The sequence below is a fragment of the Mirounga angustirostris genome, unplaced genomic scaffold (genome assembly GCF_029215605.1).
Source record: "Mirounga angustirostris isolate CCGP_5_RB_7025 unplaced genomic scaffold, mMirAng1.0.hap1 SCAF_5, whole genome shotgun sequence".
Taxonomy (NCBI): Eukaryota; Metazoa; Chordata; class Mammalia; order Carnivora; family Phocidae; genus Mirounga; species Mirounga angustirostris.
This window is the reverse complement of record NW_026991713.1, coordinates 41,532,647-41,557,289: the sequence shown is the minus strand read 5'-3', so window position 1 is coordinate 41,557,289 and position 24,643 is coordinate 41,532,647. Positions and strand designations below refer to the sequence as shown.

Sequence of the window (24,643 nt, the reverse complement as noted above, 5' to 3'; positions counted from 1 at the left end):
GCATCGAGTTCCGCATCGGGCTCCCTGCTCCTTGGGAGCCTGCTTCTCCCTCTGCCTCTCTCTCTCCGTCTCTCATGAATAAATAAATAAAATCTTTAAAAAAAATAATAAAAATACAAATAAAGCAAGAGTGTGATATTGGCAAACCATAATATACCAGTGGAACAGAACAGAAAGTCCAGAAATGGACCACACATCCATGGTCAATTAATTTGCAACAGAAGTGCCAACGAAACCCAATAAAAAGGAAAATACTCTAAATAAAAACTTCATTAAAAGAGAGAAAAAAACCTGACTTACACTAAACACAAAAATTAACTCAAATCACAGACCTAAATATAAAAGCCAACATAAATGTAAATATAAATATTTCAATATAGGGGCGCCTGGGTGGTTCAGTCGTTAAGCGTCTGCCTTCTGCTCAGGTCATGCATGATCACATTCTCACTCCGTGAGAAGCCTGCTTCTCCCTCTCCCACTACCTCTGCTTGTGTTCCCTCTCTCGCTGTGTATCTGTCAAATAAAATCTTTAAAAAAAATTTTTTTTTAGTATTTCAATATAAAACTTTTAGAATAAAAAAGAAAATCTTCACAAATTTGGGGTTGGCAAAAATCTTTTAGGAGACTAAAAAACACAAACCATAAAAAACTGGTATGCTAGACTCCATAAAAATTAAAAGCTTCTCTTCAAAAACAGAGCTAAGAAAATGAAAGGTAAGCCACAGACTAAGAGAAAACATACACAATACATACATTTGACAAAGAACTAGGACCCAGACCATATGAAGAACTCTTAAAAGTCAATAATAAGAAAAAGCAAAAGTTTTTAAATAGACAAAAAATTTAAACAATAAATAATAATACAAATGACCAACAAACCCATGAAAAGATGCTCAATACCCTACCGGTCATCAGTAAAATGCAAATGAAAAACCACAATGAGATACTACTACACAACCACTAGAAACACCAAAATGTTTTCAACTGTTGACAAGGAGGAACAACTGAACAACTGGAAAACAGTAGAACCATTCCTAGGTATTTACCCAAGAGAAATGGAAATATGTCTGCTCAAAGACTTGCACATGGATTTTTCAGTTTTTTTTTTTTAATTTTATTTATTTGAGAGAGATAAAGAGAGAGGGATAGTGAAAGAGCAAGCAAGTGCACAAGCGGGAACGGGGGGGGGGGGTGTTAAGGAGAAGCAGGCTCCCCGCTGAGCAGGAATCCTGATGCAGGACTCAATCCCAGGACTCTGGGATCATGACCTGAGCTGAAGGCAGACGCTTAACCGACTGAGCCACCCAGGTGTCCCTCATAGCATTTTTATTTGTAATAGCCAAGTCAAACATCTACCAATAGGTGAATGAACAAACAAACTGTGGTACATTCACACAATGGAATACTATCCAGCAATAAAAAGGAACAATCTCAAAAACATGCTAAGCAAAAGAAGCCACACAAAAGTACATATTCTATGATTTCATTTACATGAAATTCTAGAACAGACAAAAAACAATGCGTAGTGGATAGAACTCAAATCAGTTGTTGCCTGAAGAAGAGCTGGGAAAGTGGGGAGAGTGGAGAAGGGGAACTATTAAGTGGGAAAAGGCCACAAGGGATTTTGGGGACTGATGAAAACATTCTATATCTTGATGGTAGTGAGTTACATGGGCGTATGCATTTGTCAAAATGCATCACATTATATACATAAAATGGGTGCATTTCATTCTATGCAGATTATATCAAAATAGTATTTGGTTTGGGTTTTTTCTTTTAAGTGCTGTTGGTAGGTTAAGTGATAGAGAGCAAGAAAGGAAAGACTACACAAATACGATAAGGCAGAATGATACTGTAAAAAACAATATTTTTTTAAATGATAGGAGAAGCTCAAATTCTAGCACAGCTAAAAGTAGGAATGTAACAGAATTTATTTAATTTCAATGTAAAATGAGCATAACTCACAGGATAGCTGTGAAAATTAAACGAGATAGTTAACACTGTACCTGGTATATCACAGAAACACAGCTCAGATTGGTTGACTTTGTATTTATCCATGTTAAGTGTTAAAGTAAAACCAAGAAAATAAGTAACAGTTACATGGAGTAAATCATGAAAGAACTTTTAGAGGAAATAAGCTTAGATGCCAATTTTAAAAGGAGAAAAGGAAATGGATGAAAAAGAAGGAGGGCATTGCCGGTGGAGGGAACGGTAATATGCAGAAGAACAGAGGTGGCAAGGAGCAAGCGGCATGTAGGAGCTGGAAAAATCAGCATGCCTGTGGCAGCGAGTCCATATGCGGGAATAACCAAAACAGCAGGGCAGTCTTCCCATCTGACATAAATATTCATTTAAATTTTACAGTAGGATCCAGAATAGTAACTTCATCCAGTTGATGCTATGACACAATATAAATAAACTCAACTTCACAAGAAAAATATATGTAACTATTTAAAACAAGAAAAAAGAAAAAGTTCTTTCTGTTGAAAAAATATGAATGAGTACAATCATCAGCTTCAGTCTCTTGGAGGTTAGCCATAGTTCTTTCCCTAAAGAAAAAATAATTATTAAAATATAATTATAGCGAAGCAACATATGGCCTTGCTGTGCAGTCATTGCACTCCTAAAATTATGAAAGCTACCCTTTCCAGAATCTAAAATCTGTAAGTGATCACTCTGAAAAAACAAGATATAAAAAATCTCCTCAAAAGAACTAATCAGCTACAACAAAAATTATTTCATGGCATGCTACTCAGTGTCAGAATGCTGGAGTTCTATTCCAAGAGACCTGAAGTGACCAAGATCAGGATTCTTGAGCACTTATATAATTTCAAAATGTTATTACATGTATACATTTAAATGTGTTTAATAAAAAGAATGCAGGATTAGCATTCTTGTAGCATTCAAACCAACTTAAGTCTTTACTAAGATTTTACATATTCAGCAGAGTAACTCCTTTCTATATTTTATACATAAAACAGTTAAGTGTCATTTCAATGTTTTAATTCTGGGAAGAGACAGCTAAGATCACTAGTAAGAACTTAGGCTAACTTAGTTCCCAGAATGAGAGAAATGTACAGAAATGTAGAGCGAATAAGATGCACAATGAAAAAGGAAATATTAAAGGGCAAGAATACTGACCTTTAAATAGAGTAGCAGCAATATAGCTACGGTGAGGACAACAAAGCTACAAGACTAAATTAACTCAAGTCTCTTGTTGAGGAAGGATGTAATCTAGTGACAGCTAACACAAGGTTTCATCTGCTCCATTTACACCAAACCAAAATCCAGTTAGAGGCCTTGGCTCAAAGTAGAACATGTAGAGACTGAAGAATGACCTTATCTACTTTTGCTTTCTTGGGCCCACATGATAATATACATCAATGTAATACCTGAAATAATTATGAATGCATAAAAAATTATTAATGTGCTATATCATCCAGAATCATGATTTTCCCTTTAAAACTTCCTTTGATGATTATATTTTTATAATGTAAAATACCTTTTAAAGTATTTCCTATCTATATACACTAAAAAAGGAAGTTCTATTTTAAGAAACAAATTTTATTTTATTTTATTTTTATTTTTTATTTTTTATTTTTTAAAGATTTTATTTATTTATTTGACAGAGACACAGCAAGAGAGGGAACACAAGCAGGGGGAGTGGGAGAGGGAGAAGCAGGCTTCCCGCTGAGCAGGGAGCCCGATGTGGGGCTCGATCCCAGGATCATGGCCTGAGCCAAAGGCAGACGCTTAACAACTGAGCTACCCAGGCGCCACTAAGAAACATAAATTTAAAAAAAGTTTTTAACAGTAAGATTAGCAATAAAATATTAGTTAAGACCTGCCACTGTTTGGGATGCCTGGGTGGCTTAATTGGTTAAACCTGCTTCTCCCTCTGCCCCTCACCCTGCTGTCATGCTCTCTCTTTCACTCTCTCTCTCAAATAAATAATTAAAAAAAAAAAAAAAAGACCTGCCATTGTTTTTCTGTTTTTGTTTTTTGTTGAAAGATTTTAGGAGGCTGATACTGCTAAAAATTATTCTTTTTAAAATGAGGATTGTGAAACTTTTTAAGTCAAGCTCCTTCAGAATGACTAAAGGGATGACAATCAACATGAGAACAGTCCCTTTAAGTGTACTTCAAAGGCTATATCACTGTAAATAAACATTTTATGTAGAGATGGGAAATTTGCCCATGGTGCATCTGCATTACTCAGATTAAAGATTTGAGGAAGAGGTTCAAAATTTTTTAAAAGTCTCTTATAAAAAGCCCTAAGAGCTCCTATTAAGTAATTGGAAGGGGAATAAAAGTAGCCTGATTCTCTTGCTGAGGGTGTATCTTTTTGGTTATTCAGCTTAGAAACATGCCACCCAACAGCCAGCTATATAGAAAAAAGAATACACACAATAAAAAGTAAATTTAAATTAAAGCTCTCCCTGGGCAAGCTATTGTTGGAGTCACTAGTTTTCTCAATGATTCTTCTTCATACCTTTTTGTGGCTTTGCCTTACTAAAATCCTATTTGAGAAAAAAAAAAACCCTAAATTTTAAAAAAAGAATTTAAGCAAAAAATCAAATGAAAAGGGCGGAGAAATTTAAAATACATTAAAGTGACCAGAAAATATTAGAAAAATAAAAACTAAAGATTAGGAATAAGAGTACATAAAATGTTAGTGGACAAACACACTATGGACAAAAAAGATGAAAACTAAAAACAGGTAAAAATTGAAAGGAAATAAAATCAGCAACTAAAGACACTGAGAGTAGAAAAACAAAAACTATCTTTTAATCAACATAATATTAATAAAAAGAACATAACAATGCTAATTCAAGAGCTCAACACCTTCACTCAAAGATTCTTTAAACTAAGGGGCACCTGGGTGGCTCAGGTGGTTGAGCATCCAACTCTTGGTTTCGGTTCAGGGCATGGAATGGAGCCCTATGTCAAGCTCCACGCTCAGCGGAGAGTCTGCAGGAGATTCTCTCCCTCTGCCCCTCCACACCCCCTTTAAAATAAATAAATCTTAAAACAAAAGCGGGGGCACCTGGGTGGCTCAGTCAGTTAAGCGTCTGCCTTTGGCTCAGGTCATGAACCTGGGGTCCTGGGATCAAGTCCGACATCGGGCTCTTTGCTCAGGAGGGAGCCTGCTTCTCCCTCCGCCTCCAGCTCCCCCTGCTTGTGTGTGCTCTGAGAAATAAATAAAATCTTAAAAAAAAAAAATTCTTTAAACTAAGACTTCTTTGCCTTCTTAAGTGGTTTCCTGAAAACTTAAGACAGCTCCTAGCCTCATACCAATGACTCCTATTCCTTGTACCCTGGCTTTTATAAGATACTTACATGAGAAGGTGACACAATTCCTTAAAAAATGCTGTGCAGTAAGCATGATGATTGGATGTTCCACACCACTGTGTGACACGTGCCTCCCTCAAACCTCGTTACCACTTCAGCACATTACCCATCTGATGTGGAGAAAAAAGCACTGAGCAGGCCGTAAGCCCCATTTGTCTCATCTGCCATTAGTACTCAGTGGGTACAACCAAATCCTGACCCACCTATATCCCATGCCCCAAAAAAAGTGATATAAATTTTTAGTGCAAAAACTTAATCAGTTCTGAGAAAGCCTTTTTGTTTCTGTTTTGTTTTGGTCAGCACTACCCTAAAAGCATTAGGTATGCCTACTAAGTGAGTACACTAGTAAATGATGGGACATTATTTTTTTGAATCTTGTTTCTAACATGCTTCCTCCTTGAACTATTGTATTTTTAACTTGGCAAAAACTTCTTCCATGAGGTGTTCCCAGGTGGGTTAAGATAATCACTTTTCATATAAAATTGAAGGAAATGTCTGCCCTTTGAAATCCTAGCATTCCTAAACAAATTTTAGAGCTATGAGAAACCTTCAAGTCAACCACTCACCATCTCTAAATTTTACAGATGAAGAAACTAAAAAACAGAAGGGCTAGTAAGTCCCAAACTAAGGTTCTAAGAACAAAATATAGTCAATGGAAGGAATTATTAGGATTTAGCCTCTTAGATTTAAGATGTACTGATTGGTAAAACAAAACAAACAAAACCTGCAAAGCAGTATAATACTAGTTCTTTTTTTTTTTAAAGAATTAAACATACAAGTATCCATATAGACAGGGCATGGGGAGTAGGGAGTAAGAAGACTATCTAGAAGAATAATACCAAACTGCTAATAAATGGGCTATTTTGAACATAAAGTGTGGTCTAGTAGCAGCAGAAACTAACTTTATGAGTTTCTGTAGCTGCTGAATTTTATAGTCAACACATGTTGATGCAATAACCTAATTTCTTCTTAAAAAAAAAAAATTTAGGGCACCTGGCGGGCTCAGTTGGTTGAGTATGCGACTCCTGATCTCGGGATTTTGAGCTGGGTTGGGCATAGAGCCTACCTAAAATTTTAAAAATAAATATAAAATTTAGAAATATGTAATTTACCCTGAAAAGAAATTGCATCTTGAAATGGTTTAAGTCTCAATCTCCCTCTCTCCCTGTCTCTCCTCCACCCCACTCCTATGTGTTAGTCTGTGTGCATATTACCATGCAACTGGGGTTCACCTTCAAATTATCTTAATTTGTCTTCATATTATATGTGGTCTTCCCTTGGGGCGCCTGGGTGGCTCAGTCGTTAAGCGTCTGCCTTTGGCTCAGGTCATGGTCATGATCCCAGGGTCCTAGGATCGAGCCCCACATCAGGCTCCCTGCTCAGTGGGAAGCCTGCTTCTCCCTCTCCCAGTCCCCTTGCTTGTGTTCCCTTTCTCGCTGTGTCTCTCTCTGTCAAATAAAATCTTTAAAAATAAATAAATAAATAAATGTGGTCTTCCCTTAAGAATAGCATAACATTGTTAGAATAATTCTAACAAGTTAAGGTAATTTAAGTAAAAGACTGAATCATAAAACTCATGTAAAGACATTTTCCTTTAGATACACAGTAGTAATAAAAATGTATTTGTAATGAGTAAGAGTATTTGTAATTTAAAAATTATTTTATATAAATGCACATTGCTAAAGTGGTTTTAATCATGTTAAAAAACATTATTCTTGGTAAGCTAAACATCCTCCCCCCTGCCCCCACACCCCCACATAGTTTATTATTTTACTATGGTATTCCTCACAAGATGGTCAAGACAATAAGCTTGAGCTCATTCCTTTATGTAAATTATGAATTTCAGAATCATTAAGTCCAAACAATGATATTTTATTATAGAGTTATCCACAGACTCTTATGCTGTCCCTCAAGGTTACTTATGGTGTCCCTCAAAGTTATTTATTTCTATTTCCCATAATTATGGAATATTAAATATCTGTCCAAAGAGTAAGGGAGGTCTTAAATGAGTAAATTATATTTCCTTCACTCCTCTCCCTGTTTCTTTCTTTTTTTTTTTTTTTAAGATTTTTAACTTATTTATTTGACAGAGAGAGACACAGCGAGAGAGGGAACACAAGCAGGGGGAGTGGGAGAGGGAGAAGCAGGCTCCCCGCTGAGCGGGGAGCCCGATGCAGGGCTCGATCCCATGACCCTGAGATCATGACCTGAGCCGAAGGCAGATGCCTAACGACTGAGCCACCCACGTGCCCCCCCATTTCTTTTTCAACCTGTTGACACTGGTGCCCACTCTTGTAATTCCACTACAATTACACAAAGATCATTTATTGACAAATTTAATGCTTAATTTGCCACACCCTTATTCAAAGACTCTCCTGACCTTCTAGTCCCCTTCACCAATCCTTTTTGGGTTTTCACTAGCTCCCTTCACTCTGTCCAGGACTAGTGTCTCAGGGTTTCATTCTATTGGAGCCTCTTCTCTGTCCCCCACCTTCAACTACCACTTCCATGCAGTTGCTCCCTATCTGTATTACCAGCCTAAAACTTTCTCCTACATTCAAAGCCACATATCTAATGACCTGCAGAAGTTCAAAAACTTTCTGGATGCATCAGAACCATCTAGAGGGCTTGCTCAAAAAAACAGATTTCTGAGCCCCACCTCCAAAATTTTTGATTCAGGGAGTCTGAGCAGAAACCTAAGAATCTACATTTCTAATTAGTTCCCAGGTGACACACACTTTGAGAACCACTGGCCTACATGATTCTCCCTTAGATAAATTATAGATACCTTAATTTCAACACAACCTATGGGTCTTCCAGCATCTACCCTGGCTGCCTCCAAACCATTCTTTACACAGCATCCAGAGTGATATTCTAATCTTGATCATTTCATGATCTTTTGTTTAAAATATTCTAATAGTTTCCAAGGGATCTTGAGACAAAAATCAAAATCCTTAATATGATCTATCAAGCCTTACATGACCCAACCTCTGCCTACCGCACCACACTGTTATCATTCCTTTTTTTTTTTTTTTTAAACATTCCAGCCACAGTGAACTCTTTCAGTGCCTAGCAAAAGCCAAGTTCCTTGCTGTTCCAGGATATTTAAACAAGATGTTCTGCCAGAAATATTCTTCTTTTTTTCCTCAGCTCAAGTCACCTTCCTTGGCTCCCCTCCCCCACTAGGTCAGCAAATTCTTATTTCTTGCTCTTAGCACCCTCCATAAGGTAATTACACAGTGAACTGTGCAATTAGTAGTTTATTATCTATTCCACACCTTCCCACACATACATGCTCAAAGAGGTCACATGTCTATCTAGTTCCCACTGAATTTTTAGCCCCTTGCATAGTGACCTGCACTCAAATATCTGTTGAATTAATGGTCTTATAACATTAAATTATTTTGAAACCCCAAAAGGAAAAGTATTATTAAAAAGGGATTAGAAGATTTTTTTTTTACTATCCTCTAATACCTAAAAATGAGAAAGTTTCATTAAACTCCACTACCTGGAAGTTTAAAATCAAGAAAAATAATACCTTCAAAAGGTAAAATGAAATCTTCCTATCACAAGTTCCTGTGCAGCCAGATATACAGATTACTGTTTGTTAACTGCACTAATAAAGTACTAATATCTAAAAGCTATTCACTAATATATAAGTATACAAGGCAGCCTAAGATAATTTTTGCATAAAAATTAATTTACATATAAACTTGCATCAGAGTACATTCAGGCTTAGCAAAAGAGGTAGTTTTAGTTCATGCTAGGAAGTGGGATGGGGTATCTGTCTAGAATTAAACCCATATGTGGATAACCACAAATTACATAATACTAATATAACCAAGAATTAAATTACTGTGCAAATAAATGTTCTATAGATTCTCATCTCCTTTAAAATGGAAAGAGTATCTGCTGTCTGTAATTCATTCATCAACTCTTCTTCTCTAAAGTGCATGCTAAGTCAGCATAGCACTAACCTAAGTGGCAAACAGAACAGATATAACTATCTTAAGATGTAACTTTAATACAGTAGAATTTATAACGAAATAAAGGTTAAACTCCATTCAGAGTAATCATTTTTATAGACTATTTCAAGTAGTCATCACATAAAACAATTTGGGGACTGCTCTTTTCTAATCACTTCCTTAACTACCTTACAAGTGACATTAGGATAATAGGTTTCATCCCTTTGGTCTGCTTATTTTTAACTAAAAATGGCATTCCTCATTTTGAACCTTAATTTTATGTTTGAGATTTGGTTCAGAGTAACTTCCCATTTTTTCCACAGATCAAATCCATTCTCAAAAGATGTCATTTGCCACCACAGAATGTAGGTTAAAAGAATAAGGGAGCACCTGGGTGGCTCAGTCAGTTAAGCATCCAACTCTTTGATTTCCACTAGGGTCATGATCTCAGGGTTGTGAGATCAAGCCCCACACTGGGCTCTGCGCTGGGAATGGAGCCTGCTTGAGATTCTCCCTGGCCCCCGCCCCGCCTCTCAAAAAAAAAAAAAGAATGACGCTGAGGAAACTAAGGAAATACAGAAAGAATAGTTCCAAAAGTGTTTTTGAACAACAGTGACATTGTTGAAATAAATTCAAGATAACTTTGAACACACCAATCATCTCTTAGACAAATAAGTTCTACTATATTAATTTAAAAATTGGTCCCATTTCCACTTTGGGCACAATTCATGGATAGGCCTGATCCATGACTTCTCGTTTTCCTGAAAAACAGATGCAGTAAAGCCAAAGCACATTTACTATAAACTAAAAGATTAAGAAATGAAACAAGTTTTAGGAATAAAATCTGGTGGTCTACTATAACATGGCTTGCAGAGGTAATATGGCATACTAAATAGAATATGAATATAAAATGAGATAGGCCAAGGTTCAACTTACTTGGCCCCTTCGTAGCTACGTGACTGAGCATGCTATTTGAACATGGAGTCTGTACATGAGTAATACCACTGGTAAAATGGTAATAATACCATCTATTTCAGAGCTATTATAAGGATATTACATAGTATATTGTCTGATTGGAATTCTATCCCCTGACATTTTCAAAGAATCCTCATAAGAACCTAAGAGGCTATCTGCTCCAAGCTCTCCATTTTACTAAGACCCACAAGACTAAGTGGATTGCCAAGGTCACACAGTTACTTAGTAGGAAAGACAATACTTTTGGCAAGTTTCTTATTCTCCCAGTGCATCTGTTTACTAAATCAGTTGGTGTTTGTAATGTTATGTTGCCCAAGCCTGTGACAGAGGGTCTCAAAGAGGGTTTCTGAGACAGTAATAAATCAAGTAAGGGCAGTGCTTACAAATATGATACTGGCAGTCAAATATTAATTTAGTCCTATATAGTAAATGTCCCTCTTGGATTTTTTTTTTTAAGATTTTATTTATTTGAGAGAGAGAATGAGAGAGAGCGAGCATGAGGGGGGGAGGGTCAGAGGGAGAAGCAGACTCCCTGCCGAGCAGGGAGCCCGATGCGGGACTCGATCCAGGGACTCCAGGATCATGACCTAAGCCGAAGGCAGTCGCTTAACCAACTGAGCCACCCAGGCGCCCCTCTCTTGGATTTTAAGTCTTTTTTCTTAAAGTTAGGTATTTTAAATTACAGCTAAAACTACCTAAGTATGCATAAATTGTCAGTCTTCTTGAAAGGTTCTTTTCTAAGGAAAGTATGAACCTTGTCTTAAATCAAGATACTAGGAAAAAATAAATGTGTTTCTCATTTTTTAAGTATGGTAACTGCTTATAATAAACCAAAGAGTTATCTAGTTTCCTAAATGTAAAATTAATGCCCATACTTAGCTAAGAGTTCTTTATCAAGGATCAAAGCTTAAAATGCAAGATCTAAAATTAATTCAAGACAATCTCAAAAAAATTTATTACTGACTTTCTTATTCAATCTCAAAAACAGTTTCTTCATATTTTGATACAGACTAAGAAATGGCTTTCTATCTTGGACATGAAAGAAAAATGAGTATCTGAGTGCCTAACTCTGGCCTAGATGCTTCTGGGTTTTGAATTCCAGGTATAAATTACCACAACCAAAGTACTCATCATCTTTAATTTATCATGTAAGTAACCAAGACACATAATTACACTTCTGCATGCCAATTCAAAAAGGATCTAAGAGAACCAACACAATTTTTAATACTTTAAGAATGACTACCAAAAATGCGAAACTATGGAGATAACTCTCATACTAAAATCCTGTTCCAAAAAGAAAACTGATCAATATGACAATGAAAAAGTTCTTGAGAATTCTAAAAAAACATGTTTTCTGAATTTAATTGAAATCACAATTTGCCTCATAGCCACAAAATGTATCACTTATTAATTTCAACTTTAGAGTTTGAAGAGGCTAATTACTACTACCATGAATTAAGATAAAGAAAGAAATGAAACCTTACTTGTTAAAATACTAAATATGTTAAGTCATCGACCTTTTAAATGAATATTTTTCCTGAAGAATTTTTTTGTCAATAATGACAAAGTATTTTTTTTTAATTCCTACATCGTAAATTCTTGGGAAAATGAAGATATAAAAACCGTAATTTCCAAAACAACCAAACCTTTGGAAACAGTCAAATATTATCTATATAAATCTAAAGATCATACTTTAAAATTTCAGGAAGAGTAAGAAAAAATACCAAAACTATAAACATAATCAAAATTATAAAGGATACTGTAATGAGCCAATCAAGAAGGAAACTAATCATGACAGCAGATATCTGAAAGGAATAATGTTAAGGATATGTGAAAAAGGTAAAGCAAGAGACCTAAGGTAAAGCAACTGCTACCTAATCTAATCTCTGAATTCTAAAAATAAAGAGTTTCACAGAATATAAAAGAAGTTCACAAAAGAATCATTAAGTAGATACCCACCTCATTAGGGAATACTTACAACACTGACTTCCTCTATATTAGGCAAATAAAGAAACTGCACAAGAGCCGATTTATTTTCTAAGCTACTTTGAATTTCAATTAAGTATTTACTATGAAGGTCCTATAATATCTTATATAATCAGGCCAAATCTGGGGGTTTAACAAGCCTTCCGAATCACAACCCTTCTGACAGATTTCAACTGCAAAGTAATTAGCATTTCTTAAATCTGGATTGTAAAAACTTCTGATTGCAGTAGAATTATGACTCTAATCATAGACACACATTCCAGCAGTAGAAACCAGAGCTATAGAAGAAAGAATTACGAAGTCTCATGAGAGAAGACTTAAAAAGATTAATGGGGAAAGGCAGCAATACCACAGAGGAGAGGGGAAAGAAACAGATGAATTTAAATTTATTTGCCCAGGATAATTTACAATCAATGTGGTACCTAAAGATTCAGGAAAGGAGAATGGGAAATAAAAAAGAGAACAGGTTAAAGAAATTTTATAAGAATGCTGGAAATTTTTTATGAATATAAAATGAAAGGAGGAGATGAAAACTAAGGCCTTCAATGAACTAGCTAGGCAATTTAAATCCAACACAAAGTATCAGAGATTATAAGGTAGAACAGAAGGAAAATAAGAGAAAAATATCAATAACTACTGAACCAAAGTAGCTATAACAATTAAGGCAGAGAAGTAAATAAAGAATAATACCTCACCCATCTGGACACAGTTAAGAAACCGAAAATAAGTAAAGGTATCTCAATAACCAAAATATCACAAGAGCCATGTGATAAAGCTAACAGGCCATTCTCTGGAGCAAAGTCACTATTTTATGCACAATTCTAAATGGTCCTTTTCAGTTTCCAAGTAGCAAAGCAGAAATGGCAAGAGACTCATAATGATATGTGCAAATTGGGGTAGATGACAACAGAAAAGGAATCAGAAAAACTAAGAGGCAAACAAGAATTCAAAAAGAGTGCAAGTTTTAGGACCACCTGACATAAAGATATAAACACCTATATAAATCAATAGCTAAGGAACACCACTGTATTTTAACTGTATCATGATCATAATTCCCCTGAATATGCCTACCTTTAAAAAAAAAAAAAGCTCAAAAAAATTAAAAAATTAAAAAAAAAATAGTTCAATAGTTCTATATACCTTATGCTAGAAAAGGACTCTAATAAAAAATGGTGGACTAAATATAAAATTTCCCTCCAGTTACTCCAACTATCCCATTGAAATAAAAACAATTCATACAGGAAAAAAAAAAAAAAACCCATAAGAGCAAATAAATTTAAAACTGGAGATAGGGGTAGAATGTGTGTATGTGTTTTAGTGTATATAGATAGATAGACAGATAGATATAAGAAGCAGAGAAAACTACACCCTTGTTATACCTTATAAGAGATGCAAAAAGGTGGGAACCCATATGTCTGGCAGGACCCCAGAGAGGCATGATTGCAAACTAAATGATACAGCAAAGGGTGAAAATAATAGGGCCAAAAATAGAATTAAATATTACTTGACTGTATAAGGAACAACTACATTGCCCATCGCCCATCTCCATCTCCAAGCAGCACCTAAACAACTGACATTTACCCCCAGCCAAAAAGATACTTCTCTGCTTTTCTCTAAGATAAATGAATGACTATAAGACTAAAGTGGGGATGCTGGCAAAGTAATAAACCCTTTCATCTGGCATTTAGAGGGCCCACAACCTGGAAGCTAGCTCTTACCCTAAAACAATGTTTGCCAATAGAGAGGCCCTACTGTCTAGCCTCTTAAGTGCTGTGGCTAGAATTCCTACTCAAATGAAAAACTAATAGGGAAAACAGTCCAAGGAGCAGGGTAATAGAGGGGAGACCCAGACCAGAAACCTAGTCCTTCTTTCTGAAACATGAATGGACAACCAGGAAACATCAGGCATAGAAGGAAAACTGAGCATGAAAAGTAAGAATTACAAAAACAAACACAGAAAGTGACCAGAGTGGAAAAACAGATAGTTGAGGAAACACAAGATACCTTTTTTTTAAAGATTTTATTTGTCAGAGAGAGAGCGCACGCACACACACACACAAGCAGGGGGAGCAGCAGGCAGAGGGAGAAACAGGCTTCCCGCTGAGCAGGGAGCCTGATGCCGAGACTCAATCCCAGGACCCTGGGATCATGACCTGAGCCAAAGGCATCTAGATGCTTAACGACTGAGCCACCCAGGCATCCCCACAAGGTATCTTTCAAAAATCTATTTTACATATTCTAAGACTAAAGACAGTATTACAACTAAAACAGAAGAGAATGATAGGAAGAAAAGAAAAAGAGAACAAGAATATTCATAGATTACCTGCCCCCAAAAAAATCAGCCAAAAAAAACTAGGGGAGGGGGGGAAATTCCCCTGAACATACAGCAAAGAAAATCACAAGATATGAAAGTAAAAATGAGACAAAAAGGATCAATCCAAGAGATAAAATCTACTTACTGAAGAGCAAATAGGCAAAGTGAAGGAAGAAAGGTATCAAAGACATAATAGATGAGAAGTTCCTCGAGTTGGAAGAATCTCATTTAGACAATAAGGACAACTGAGTGCCTAGAACAAATAACCAAAACAAAATAAAAAACCTTTATTCAGACAGAATAAAGTACAGATCACCTTAGGGCGCCTGGGTGGCTCAGTTGTTTAAGCGACTGCCTTGGGCTCAGGTCATGATCCTGGAGCCCCAGGATCAAGTTCCACATCGGGCTCCCTGCTCAGCAGGGAGTCTGCTTCTCCCTCTGACTCTCCCCCCTCTCATGCTCACTCTCCTATCATTATCTCTCTCAATAAATAAATAAAAATCTTACAAAAAAAAAAAAAGAACAGATCACCTTAAAAAAAAAAAACCCCACAGTGAATTAGATGACATATGGCTTCTAATCAGCATCCCTGGATGCTAGAAGACAACCAAGCAATGCTTTCTGAGTTCTAAAGGAAAATTACTTGCAACGTATAGTACTGTGCCCAGCCAAGCTATCAGTCAAATATTAGAACAGAATGAAGACAACTTGTACATAGAATAATTCAGAAAGTTTGCCTCTCAAACACACTTTTTCAGGAAGTTACTCAAAAACGCCAGGAAAAAAGATCAAATAAATTTAGAAAAAAAAGATCTAAAACTAATGATGTAATGTATGGGGATTAACATAAGAATAAAAAAAAAAGATCTAAAATAAAATGGATTCAATTTAAGAATACAGCAAAAGGAGGTTCCCAGGAGAGACTTAAAAGTCCAAAGTGAGGCAGAAGTAGAGGCAAATCCAGAAAAATAGGGAACACAATATAAAACACAATATGCTGAAGAGTTGAGGGGGAGGGGAAACTATGATAAAGGCATACAAGAAAAAGGGTGGTTAGAAAGACCAAGAAAACAGGAAGTCACATCCAAATTTTTTTTTTTTAATTCAATGGCTAGATTTTGAGCAGTTGATAAAATAAGTAAAATAAAATCCACTAGACCTTGATGTTATTATAGACATGTTTCTTCAGGTGGCCCAAGGGCTGCTTAATATAATCTGTAGAAATCATAATCTGGGCATACTACCCGGCCCAGCATTAACTAATATTTACATAGTCATAATATTGAAACTATTCATTGTTTTTCATCCTTTAAAAACAATCTGTGGACATGACAGCCAGGATTACAGATGGGGGCGGGTGGAAAGGGTGTAATGTGTTTAGGCAATAAGTTTGGAAGGAAAAGAAAAAATTGAAAATTCAGATAATGTTTAAATTGATAAATTAAGAGGTGCAGATCAACATTCAGTAGAGTGTGTATTATAAAAACAACAGAGCTTCCTTTGTTGCATATTCGCAAACAAACCTCCCCCATGAACTCCACCCATCTCCTAAGAGGAGAAAAAGTTTTTTAAATAAAGATAAGTGTCTTTCAGCTTAAAATAATTTATTTCAGGTTAACTCAATTTTTAAGGCAGTGGTTCTCTACCAGGGGCGATTCTGCCCCCCAAAGGACATTTAACAATGGAGACATTTTTGGTTGTATAATTAAGGGGAGATGCTACTGATACCTAATGGATAGAGGATCAGGATGCTGCTATACATACCACAATGCACAGGACAGCCACTCACAGCAAAGAATTATCCAACCCAAAATGTCAATAATGCCAAGTTGGAGAAACCCTGCTTTAAAGGAACTTTTCAGATTTTTATAGAAAAATGTTTAGTTTCTCACAGCTCCACAATCTTATAATGGTATCTGGGCATAGCGGGAAAGTTTACATGGGTACAGGAAGTGTTTATGATTGATCTGAATGTAGATCCATGGACTGCCCTCTGTGTCCTCATGGGCTTCAGAGGTTTAGGGGAGTCATAATGGCACATTCTGATGAATATATTTGAACAACAACCAATGGATCTATTAACTTGGCCCCACCTCAGCTCCTGTTGGTATGGATAGTCTTGGGAGCTCAACTACCCATTCTATGCAGCCCATGCTTACAGTAATTTTACACAATTAAAATTTCTCATTAAAATAACAATCTGTTGTGGGTACTCCTCTTTGGTGCACAATTTTCTTCTACATGGTAATTTAAAGTCTCTAGATCCTTCCACCCTCTAAGTGCCCCAAGTTCCTTGGATTGGAAAAAATAAGTTAGATAAAGAACACCTGCTTTTCTGTCACCTCTACCCACAAGTGAAAACACAACATTTCCATTCACATTCCACTAGTAAAAATCAGTCACATACATGGCTCCACCTAGATGCAGAGAGGGATGACAAGGATAGAGGAGAGAATGACAGAAATGCATGCCTGGCTGAGCAACTATTTCCCAGTCTTAACTGCACTACAGCAAGAGGAAACACACATTTTGGTGGGCATTGAGATGAACCTGCAGCTGCCCTCCCCCCCAACCATTACTGCATGGTCTCTCCCTTCACAATAGTAACCTAATAACAAGCTTGTTTGCTCCCACTCTGTTAATTTCTATTTCTTTCACTAGGATTTTGTGAGAACCTCCAGATCTTTTTCATACTACCTAACCACCAGGGGAAACTCACAAGGTGCATCTCTGGGCCTTACTCTGCCTCAATACACCATCTTCTTCCACTACTGACATACCATGTCTGCATCAGACCAGGTACTGGGCAATAAGCTAATTAAGTGGCTGTACAGGTTGTGAACTTAAGCAGTCTGGCTCCAGAGCCTGTTATTCTGCCTCTTTAGATTTCTAAAATAACAGGCAGTAAGAAAGTCCTTCCAGAATCATTTATAAAGCATCCACATCTTGCAAAACAGTCTAGGAACTATTACAAATTCCCCACTATGATGCACAGCACTATTTTTCTTTACTTCTGGATTGCTGATTTTAAATATTATAGTCAAAACAATAGGCAAAATTATACAGTAAGCAAAACTGCTCTCTAGTATCCCTCCACCCCACTCTGTACTTTAAAAATGTACCCGTGCAGGGGAACCTGGGTGGCTCAGTCGTTAAGCGTCTGCCTCCAGCTCAGGTCATAATCCCAGAGTCCTGGGATCGAGCCCCGCATCGGGCTCCCTGCTCTGTGGGAGGCCTGCTTCTCCCTCTCCCTCTCCCCCTGCTTTTGTTCCCTCTCTCGCTGTGTCTCTGTCAAATAAATAAAATCTTAAAAAAAAAAAAAATGTACCTGAGCCCTCATGTCCAAGGCATTCTACCTCCTTACACCTACTCAGTAATAATGTTACTTAGAGGGGACTGCTCTCTCCCCAGATCTACCATACTCCCACTCCATCAAAACTTACATACCCTGACTGCATAATTTCCACAGGGGCCAGAGCCAAGAATTCTTTGTAAGAAACTATGTAATCTGATAAACTAGTCCTGCTAATATGTGGCACTTGGCAGCCAAAAACAAGTTACTTTAATGGTGGAAATTTCAACAGATTTCAATTACATAGATTTGTGACCCTCAAATATCACTATATAAAGCCTATCCACACCATGTCTATGCATCAGTCTTACTCTTAGAAAGTATGAATTCTACGGGCTCCCTGCTCGGCGGGGAGTCTGCTTCTCCCTCTGACCCTCCTCCCTCTCATGCTCTCTGTCTCTCATTCTCTCTGTCTCAAATAAATAAATAAAATCTTTAAAAAAAAAAAAAAAAGAAAGTATGAATTCTAAAAATTTTAACAAGTCACCTTAAAATACCAATATTTACTATGTTGTTATATTTCCGGTTTAGTTCGGAATTTCCTGGTGAGAAACTGGCAACTGAACGAACAATAAAGAATTTTTTGCTTTACTATAAATATTTTCAAGGTTTAAAAAATAAGATGTCGGGCGCCTGGGTGGCTCAGTTGGTTGGGTGACTGCCTTCGGCTCAGGTCATGATCCTGGAGTCCCTGGATCGAGTCCCGCATCCGGCTCCCTGCTCGGCAGGGAGTCTGCTTCTCCCTCTGACCCTCCCCCCTCTCATGTGCTCTCTCTCATTCTCTCTCTCTCAAATAAATAAATTTAAAAAAAATAAAAAATAAGATGTCAAATACATGTGAAATTAAAAAAAAATCGACGCTATACAGCATCTTATTACAAAGTGTATTTTCATCAAATCATAGTTGAAATAGACTCAGATCATGAAGGTCAAGATTTGTCACAAGGGACAACTGCAAATAAACTATACAAGGCAGTATAATGTGCTGGTTAAAAGGACAGGCTCTTAAATCAAAGCACAGGTTAAACTTCTAATTCAAATCCTTTTGGTAGGCTCAACCACCTGCTACTTAGCTTCCCGGTGACTTAGGTTTAGTCCAAATCCTGGCTCCACTATCTACCCCTTAATCTCTCAGTGCCTGAGGTTTAATAAAGGAAAAAAAAAATCTGATGCAGAGGGGTAGGTGTTCATTGTGAGGATTAAATGTGATAACATAGCAAATACTTCTAAAGTAGTAACTGGTACATAGTAATCAACACATAGTAGCTATTATTATTATTACCAACAATGCCTACTAAGACACCTTCAGGGGCTATAACAATCTCCTTCTGAATCTATCATGTTAATAACCCTAAATCAAAAAGTTTCTCCTTTTTATCTGAAAAGAGTCTTCAAGCTCAAAACCATTTCATCTTTTTTTCAGGCTTTTGTGAATATGGAAGATGGTGGCTAAATGGCTTCTTTTTCATTTTAAGACTCAAGACTCTTTTTAGTTTTTTTAATATTTCCCTTCCAAATATTATACACAAGATAGACTGCTCCGTGGATTATAAACACTACAAAGAGTTCACAAAGAATAATGAAATTTTGAGATTCATAAAAGAACAGCTACCAGAGCAAAAATCTTAGATAATAAATGATGCAGAAGTCTATTAGCCTGTTCAAAAAATATTGAATTCTAAAATAAAGCACAGCAGGTAGAGATCCTTCATGGTTTATAGTCACTTGAATCACTAAAAACATATAGAGGATACTTCTGGAAAATCCCATTTCTTCACAACAATGAATAGATGGCATGATAGGCATGGGCAATTTCTTCAAAAACAAAATCTGTAGACAAGAAATGCCTAAAGGCTCAGATTTTCAGCCACACACATCCCTTACTTAAAGCTTTAAAAATCTGAGGCATCTAGCATTTTTTGTAGTAACATTAAAGTAAAAAAGTTAAGCTTCATTTCTATCTGAAAACATCATGCTTGAAAGAAAACTAAGCATCTAAAATTTTGATACAAATTTAAAGGTAATTTAAAGGGTCAACTCAAAGGTCAAGTAGATATTAGAGTTCATGATAAATACACCAAAATATTTTTTTAATAATCTAAAAACAAAGATCTATTTCTTTTTGAGAGTGAGAGCAAGCAAGCATGGTGGGGAGGGGAAGAGGGAGAGAGAGAATCCCAAGTAGGTTCCATGCCCACTGGAGCCATTGGGCTTAATCTCACAACCCTGAGATCATGACCTGAGCCAAAATCAAGAGTCAGACGCTCAACCAAATGAGCCACCCGGCGCCCCTGACAAAGATCTATTTTAAACAATTTAACGTAAAGTCCTCCTATGTGTTAGATCACCTCCATATACATTATGTAACTTTATTCTCCCAACAACCACATGGGATAAGGATTATTATCCTCCTTTTACAAATGAGGAAACTAAGGCCCAGTGATGTGCCTACACTTGCTTGTATAAGATCTAATCAGAAATCCAATTCAAATTTTCTGACCACCCCCGCCCCGCACTGGTTTGATGCTCTTGCTTTCACTATACCACCCACTGTCACTTCCACAATTCAAGTACTCTAAATCTTAGTTCTTATAAAGTGTACCAATCTTCCCATCTGGGAGAGGCAACAGTTGTAAGGGGAGAAGAAAAATTATTCATAATGTCACCACCAAAGGGGAGAAAAAAAGTTATTCATAATGTCACCAAAAAAAGCCTCACTGTGCTTATTAATCCCACGATTACCCAGTCCAATGTAAATGCTTTGTTCATGCTGTCTACCCCCTTAAAACACCTGCTTATCTTCAGATACACAGCTTTAAGCAAAACCTAACTCAAGAATTACTTCCCCTAAAAGAGCTTCCCAATTGTGACCTGCTCCCTTCCTCCCAATCCAATATCCTTACCATCTCACTCCTTGTATCTATTTTGGACTACATTATCACACACTCCTCTTCGTTCTCCTGCATATGGAACTGCATTTTTTTCATTCAGTAACTATTAAGCATTTGAAGAGTCAATGGTGAACAAAAAAGACAGGCCCTTGCTATCATAGATGACTTACATCGTTTGCATCTCTTAAAAAGGTAAAAACAACATAGAGTACAAGAGTTATGATGTTCTACAACAAAGATTCCTCCCCTGCAAGGTCTCTGAAGAAAGCTTTCTCTCTTGCATACTTGATAACACTTTTCAGGGAGGAAAAATTCTAACATGTCTTTCAGGTGAGACCTTCAACTTCATGCCTTCAAAGAAATATGAGGATATGAGGAACCAAGGTAGAAAGAAGGACAGATCTAAAATCTTTCAAGGGTTTCCAACATACAAATGTGAAATCTACATCTACACATTAGTGCAGACATCCCTTCCTGAGTCCCATCCACAAGAAAATGATACTTCGCTACAACTGCTCCAATCAAGCACTTCCATTAATCTCCTTGCACCAAGCAGCTTCACTAATGCAGTACCCAGAGACTTTTCAATTCAAGTTGTATTTATGGATTACATGTATATCATATTCGTAAAAATAAGGAAGGACCTATGTCCTTCTACTTTTGAATCTCCTGATACTCCAAGATCATTGCTATAAATGTGTTCATCTTTGGATATTACAAATATGCAAATATAACACTTCAGGTACTGCTATTAGCATAAGACTTTTCCACAAAATCAGAAAACTACATCTAAGTATCAATTCCTTATTCGGTCACTCATGCTCCAAGTAACCTGCTCTTGAAGGATTATTTATAAACCAAAACAAGTTTAAATGTACTTAGAGTACTCACTAAAGAAATTCTGCAATTTGTCTTTTAACAAGACAGATCCTTTTGTAATGAAGATTTGGTAAAATCATAATTTTATCATTTTTTTCTTAAATCAAAACTAAAACATAACTTCGTTACACAGAATTATATATTTATCCCCACAGCATAAGGGTTTTCAATTAAAAAATGAACCAAGAATGGGCGTCTGGGTGGCTCAGTTGGTTAAGCGACTGTCTTCGGCTCAGGTCATGATCCTGGAGTCCCTGGATCAAGTCCCGCATCCAGCTCCCTGCTCGGCAGGGAGTCTGCTTCTCCCTCTGACCCTCCCCCCTCTCATGTGCTCTCTCTCTCATTCTCTCTGTCTCAAATAAATAAATAAAATCTTTAAAAAAAAAAACAAAATGAACCAAGAAACTTGATCTTGCCAAATTTATAAGTGCCATAAATGTGCTGCTGTAAGAAACATATTTGATTGACTCTAAAATGTAATAATACTCTAACTGAAAAAGGACAGCAGCACCTTTTCCAGATCACAGATACCATATTAATAGTCAACAAGAAATAAACCATGACCCTTTTTAAAAACCAATTCTAAGCAGCTGTGTACAATGTATTGTGGCTCAAACGGTTCACGTGGAATTTGACCGCAACAACCTAATCTCCATAATTAAAGACCTAAAAGGTAGTTCTTATGTTTCATCTATTCCCTTTCCCAGTACTTTGAACAGGTATATTGCAGTCATTCCATACATAGTTGCTATCAAAAAAGGGGTAACAAATACTTGAAATTAGCTGTACTTTCTATAAAGGACAAACTGCATACCCTTACTCTCCCTTTCCCAAACTGTTTTATAAAACTAGCATGATCTTAATTTCACTGTAAAAGGGGTTTCTAGCAAGCATAAAAATTTACCATAGTCTCTCAACATGGTCAACTTTAGACAACACCTGATGGAATGGAGAAAATCTAACAAGCAATTCACCCACGTCCCTCTACAATCCTTGCTTTCCTTGGAATCCTAAGGGAGGCAAAAACTTAAATGATTATCTGAAAAGACCTAAAATGGCACTAATCTGAGGCTAAGTCTCAGGAGAAGTTAATTAAAACTAATAACCCTACTACAGTATTCTCATACTAATTATAAGTCACTCAAGTCCTCTAGCATTAGGAAGGCAAAAACTTAATTATAATTATTTAACGCAAATATGCTTATAGCATCATCAGATAAGTTTTCCCATCTGTTTGAGGAGCCCAAGTTATCATTTCAGACAGTATTTAGATAAAATGAAATCAGGCAAGTTCCCTAACGCAGATGTCTCTCAAAAAGACGAGGGTTAAATGACTTTTGTGAATGGAAAATCTGCATATACTGTTGCTTCACTCAGTTGGTCTTGAGTGGGTGGCTCAATGAACCAGAAGCGTGCTCCATGTGAAGCTCCTTAGAACCTGATTTCACTCTTGAGAAAGGGCTTAGAAACAAACATTACATTCAAAAGTACAGCAAAGGCTTCGTCTTCCTCCTACAAGTCGGCCACAGGAACTGAGTTTAGAGGAACGACACCGTGTCACTCGGCTCTGCAAGGGCGGGTGCGGTCTGCGGTGCGCGGCACAGCCTCCTCCGGGGCTGTCATAGGAAAACCGGAGCCTCGCCTTAACCGCGCCAAGTGACAAAGCACCAGCTCTCCCCCGCGCGGGGGCTTCCGGCAAGACCCCGCGGTCCGCCCAAACTTCGCGAGGAGCCACTCAGGGCGGTCAGAATGCTCTTACCACCCCCGCCCCGACGCGGCTTTGTAAGGTTTGCACACGCACGTACTGTGGGCCCCAAAACACTCCACCCCCGCCGGCCTTTGGAATCCCCCACTCCACAAGGGGACAAAGGACCCAAACAGGAACTCTCCGGTGCGGGGAGCCCCACCGAGCTCAGAACGTGGGGATAAGGGGGTGCAGTCGCTCGGAGGGGTGCAAACCCGTCGCCCCCCCCCCGACTCAGGAACTGGCGTGACACTCACCGGTGCGGAAGCCCCGGAGAGGCGGGGAGCAGGGGGCCGATTCCTCCGGGGCCCTGCACGCGCCCGGGCAGACCCCAACTTCTCTCGGCTGCTGTCGCCGGCGGCAGCTAGGGCGCGAGCCCAGACCGAGGGCGCTGGCTCGCCGCCACGGAGGCGCTGCCGGCTCTGCACGCGAGGGGGGCGGGAACTCCGGGCCCGCGGTCCTCCCGCCAGGGCGGGCTCCACCTCCCGCCTCTTCTGCCCGATACTGGCTGCGGCTACTGCCGCGATAAAAACTAACGCTGCAGCGGCTCGGGCTACCGCTCCCACGACCGCCCGGCCCGGAGCGCGTCGCGGCCTAATGTTGTCATCGGCCGCGTCGCCGCTTCTCCGAGCACCTAGAGCCGCCAAGATCCTTCTCATCCGAGTGCCCTCCCCCTCCAGGCCCCGCCCCCCAGCTCGCGGGCTCCAGCCAACCCCGCCTTTCCCGTCACATGACCACGCGCGGAGGCGGTCGCGGAGACGCCTCCCCTGCGGGTCAGGCGTGAGTCGCGCGGGAGCAACTGTCAACACCTTGTTGTGCCAGAGACTTACCGCGGCCGAATTGCCTCCGCACACCCGAAGGCGGCTTCGGGATGCGAGCCCACCGCCGCCCGCTCCGCGCCTGTGACCTACTGAGGCGAGGCCTTCTGGACCGGTCTTACAGGGCCCTGCCTAATCTGAGGAGACTGCACAATGCAGCTCCCTGGTCAGGACTTAGGACCCCACGCCCGCTCGGAGGCTCGGAGGCCCGGAGGCGCGAGCATGACACCCGCCTCCTCGGCCCTGGGTTTGGCTGAAGTTTTAGCCAAACAAAGGAAAAAAGAAGGCATCGTGGTGTCTGGCTTAAAAAGCAGTAACGAATTGTTCCGATTTCTAGTAGCACGTTAATTGTGAATTAAATTTACTG

The 24,643-nt window shown here is 38.4% G+C and overlaps 1 protein-coding gene and 1 non-coding gene across 5 annotated transcripts in view; one reads left to right on the top strand and one right to left on the bottom strand.

The window, feature by feature from the left end:
• The window catches only part of OSBPL8 (oxysterol binding protein like 8), a 157,885-nt gene extending 133,752 nt beyond the window's left edge, over window positions 1-24,133 (bottom strand). For all 4 annotated transcript variants that reach the window (XM_045872926.3, XM_064590860.1, XM_045872927.3 and 1 more), the window contains exon 1: window positions 23,716-24,133. The gene's annotated coding sequence lies outside the window, so the exon portion shown is untranslated. The remainder of the gene's footprint in view (window positions 1-23,715) is intronic.
• Window positions 5,369-5,468, top strand: LOC123845169 (small nucleolar RNA U13). Its single transcript, XR_006791001.1, has one exon. It is a non-coding gene; the product is annotated as a small nucleolar RNA U13 (small nucleolar RNA).
• Window positions 24,134-24,643: the final 510 nt, after the last annotated feature.